Below are 4,621 nucleotides of genomic sequence, written 5' to 3'. Positions count from 1 at the left end.
TATATCTCACATACACATATATATATATATATATAAAATCATTGTTTTGTAATCATAGATAGATAGATAGATAGATAGATAGATAGATAGAAAGATCTCACACACATCTTCTTTATCCATTCATCTGTTGATGGACATCTGGGCTCTTTCCATAGTTTGGCTATTGTGGACATTGCTGCTATAAACATTGGGGTCCAGGTGCCCCACACATTCAATGCAATCTCTATCAAAATACCATCAACTTTTTTCACAGAACTGGAACAAATAATCCTAAAATTTGTACAGAACCAGAAAAGACCCTGAATAGCCAAAGAAATGTTGAAAAAGAAAACCAAAACTGGTGGCCTCACATTTCCAGACTTCAAGCTCTATTACAAAGCTGTAATCATCAAGACAGTATGGTACTGGCACAAAAACAGACACATAGATCAGTGGAACAGAATAAAAAACACAGAAATAGACTCTCTATGGTCAACTAATCTTTGACAAAGCAGGAAAGAATATCCAATGGAAAAAAGACAGTCTCTTCAACAAATGGTGTTGGGAAAATTGGACAGCCACATGCAGAAGAATGACACTAGACCATTTCCTTACACCATACACAAAAATAGATGGATGAAAAACTTAAATGTGAATTCATCAAAATCCTAGAGGAGATCACAGGAAGCAACCTCTGTGACCTCAGCCACAGAAACTTTCTGCTAGACATGTCTCCAAAGGCAAGGGAAACAAAGGCAAAAATGAACTATTGGGACTTCGTCAAGACAAAAAGCTTTTGCACAGAAAGGAAACAGTCAACAAAACCAAAAGACAACTGACAGAATGGGAGAAGATATTTGCAAATGACATATCAGATGAAGGGCTAGTACCCAAAATCTATAAAGAACTTCTCAAACTCAACACCCAAAGAACAAATAATCCAATCAAGAAATGGTCAGAAGACATGAACAGACATTTCTGCAAAGAAGACACCCAAATGGCCAACAGACACATGAAAAAGTGCTCAACATCACTTGGCATCAGGGAAATACAAATCAAAACCACAAAGAGATACCACCTTACACCAGTCAGAATGGCTAAAATTAACAAGTCAGGAAACAACAGATGTTGGCGAGGATGTGGAGAAAGGGGATCCCTCTTACACTGTTGGTGGGAATGCAAGCTGGTGCAGCCACTCTGGAAAACAGTATGGAGGTTCCTCAAAGAGTTGAAAATAGAACTACCCTACAACCCAGCAGTTACACTATTGGGTATTTACCCCAAAGGTACAAATTTGGCTGAAGTTTACATGAGAGTCCATTATAAAAATTCTTACAACTTTTATGTGGGCCTAAAATTTCTTTGAATTCAGGTATTTTTAAACTAAAAATAGCATGTTTCTAACTTACTCTATAGAGTCAATACAATTTAAAAAAAAAGACGGTTGTAAAAATAAATCACATGCAAGGGGAGGAAGTGGAACAGTGGTAACGAACAAAATTGGCCATGGTGATAGTTGTCAAAGCTGGATGACAGGTACATGAAGGTTCATTAGACTCTTCTGTCTTCTTTGGCGTATGTTTAACATTCTCCACAATGAAAGGTTTTAAAAGATAAGCCAACTGAAGGGGGAATGAACCGTGAGATACTGTGGACTCTGGGAAACAAACTGAGGGCTTCAGAGGAGGGGGGGTGTTGGGATAGGCCAGTGATGGGTGTTAAGGAAGGCATGTATTGCATGGAGCCCTGGGTGTTATACGCAAATAATGAATCATGGAACTTTACATCAAAAACTAAGGATATACTGTATGGTGACTAACATAACATAATAAAAAAATATTATTTAAAAAAAGTTAAAAAAAAAAAAAGCCAACTGAATAAAGAGCTTTGTTAAAGGAATCAATGTTTACAACACCAGAAGAAGCTAATGCAGATATATGACATCTCGTTGACATCTCTGCTCAGGGCCTTTCCAAGAAGGACTCTCAGGCTATGCCAGGCAGTGTGCAGCACCCTCTCCTGAACCACCTGGGCATCATGCACTCTGGGCCATGCACTCCAGGCCATGCCCTAGCACCTTCTTCAAGCTCCAAGAGTCACTTCCTCTGTGAAGACTTCCTGACTACACCACAGCCCCCAGCGGAAACTAACCATCAGTCCCACTGGGTCTTGACAACAGCATGTATACCCAGGTTATGTGGGTTGGTATATAATACCTGACTTCTCATCCCAACCACAGCCCTTCACATGGATTACTCATCTCCGTATGCCTAGGACAGAACCTTATGGTTACATAAACATTTGTGGAATGAACTCTTTCTTTGAGTTTCTTCCTCATTTATGTGAATGAGTCAAATTTCCCAAGATTAGAAATTTGTTTTAGTCCCCTGAAAGACTGTCACTTCAGGATTACCTTGGTTCCCAGCAAAGGGGTAGGTACCCAACTTGTATACCAAACCTCCTGTATAGGCAAACAATAGGATTCTTTTGTCTCATATAAGAGAGAGGAGCCAAGGAAATTTATCAGACACCCAAGAATAGGAAACTGGAGAGCGAATATAAATAGGTAGAAAAATATAGAACTATAACCAACTACACAGAAAAATTCCTAACAATTTTAATTTAAGCTGAAAACAATCCTTAAGAATAAGACTCTTCTGAATTCTTTTCCACTAAACTTATCTGGAAAGTGAAATTGTCATTTTCCATCAATAAAGTGGTATAACGTGCAAGTCTTCCGAGTCTGATCTGTCTACTAGTCCCCAAGCATATTCTTCTCTCCTGCACTATTTTATAACATGTGGTACTTTGCCTGGTGGGGTTATGGCCTTCTGTCCAAATTCCATGAACCTGAAAGCTTATCAAGTGCCACCTGATGCCTTTAGCCGCAAACAGTCTCCATTTTCCCAAACTGTTATTACTTTCTCATTTTATCACTTCTTGTTCTGAGTCATAGTTATTTGTGTCGTAGTTATTTGTGTAAGTGTTCCCTATCCTGCCTCCAAACCCCTCTGAGAGCAAGTGTCATATCTGAGTCCAGGTGAAATATGTCACCATTTCTGTACATTGTCTTGCACCTAGGGTGCTCAGAAAATAAATGAATTGAAGGGAGAATAAATAAGTAAGTTTGACTAATTAAAATTTTTCATCAACTTGCATGTTGATTTTGGCATTGGATAGTCATCCCCCAGGCTACTTTTATTTCCTTTATTTCCCCAAATATTTGCTACAGTCAAATCGGTGAGTATGGTGGAAGTAAGACAGTTTTCCCCAATAGGCCATTAAAATCCAAGCAGACGCAGAAAAGCTCTTTCAGGAGAGTATCTAGGAAGTCAGATATCTGGTAGCAACACCCAAAGTGAAGCCATTCTTTTTTTTTTTTTTTTTTTTTACAAGATTTATTTATTTTGAGAGAGAGAGAGGGAGTGCTCAAGCAGGGGGAGGGTAGAGGGAGATAGAGAAAGAATCCTCAAGCAGACTCCCTGCTAAGTGTAGAGTGGGACATGGGGCTTGATCTCAGTACCCCAAGATCATGACTTGAGCCCAAACCAAGAGCCAGCCACTCAACTGACTGAGCCACTGAGGTGCCCCAAAGTGAAGCCATTCTTGAGAACCAAATGGCAAACAATTCCATAACGTGTTCAAGTTTAATTGTGGGGCTTTTGAGGTCATGGCAATGGTTTTGCTTCTGTTGGGCATCTGGTGGGACTGTATCAGCTAACCAGAAATGATTGGTGTGGTTGGGTATCTTTTTTAAGATTTATTTATTTATTTGGGAGAGAGAGAGTGTGCAAGCAAGGGGAGGGGCAGAGGGAAGAGGGAGAGGGACAAGCAGACTCCCCAATGAGCGTGGAACCCCATGCAGGGCTTGATTTCACAACCTTTCGATCATGACCTGAGCTGAAAAAGAGTCAGACACTAAACTGACTGAGCCACCCAGGTCCCCCTGGTTTTATATTTTAATTTTACTTAAAAAAAAAAAAAAAGCATGCCTGCATTCTCTCTTTCTCTCTTTCTTCTCTCCTAATTTTCTCCCCTCTTCTCCCTCACTTTCTTTCTTTCTTGTACCATCAACCCTAATTCCCTCCCCTCCTGCTACTTCCCACTGGTTCATTCCCTTCTTTATCTCTTCCTTCTTTTCCCATGGTCTCCTCTTCCTTTCCTCCTCCTACACCTTCTCCTTCCCATGTCACTTATTTAAAAATGGGGTACATCAAAGAGTTACCTACCTTGGTCTGAAACCTGAATCTAGATCTATCTACTGGATGGGACAAACACCAGAAAAGTAGGGAGGAGAGAATCAGCTCCAGATAGTGGAGTCCCATTCAAAAGTGTGGCACAGAAAGCCTAGTGACAAGTGACAAGTGGGCATCCAGGCAGAAACTGCCATCAAAGACATCTAACATGATATGGTGGGTTACCCCAAAAGTTGGCTGGGGCATGATGACAAGAGACCAACCTGGGAGCAGGCAATGACTGGAGATCTGGAAGAGTAGTAGACTCAGGGAGGCATTTGTAAGGAGGCCTAGCAGAGCCTAAGCCATTTGTCTAGGGTTCGTCTTACATGGTGGGATTGATAAAAGCAAGCAGAGCTCTGAGCATTGCAGGCCTGGTTCCTGGGAAAATAACGCAGGTTGAGCCT

The sequence above is a fragment of the Ursus maritimus genome, unplaced genomic scaffold, assembly GCF_017311325.1.
Source record: "Ursus maritimus isolate PB19 unplaced genomic scaffold, ASM1731132v1 scaffold_4, whole genome shotgun sequence".
Taxonomy (NCBI): Eukaryota; Metazoa; Chordata; class Mammalia; order Carnivora; family Ursidae; genus Ursus; species Ursus maritimus.
The sequence above is the reverse complement of the archived record's forward strand: the minus strand, read 5'-3'. Positions refer to the sequence as shown.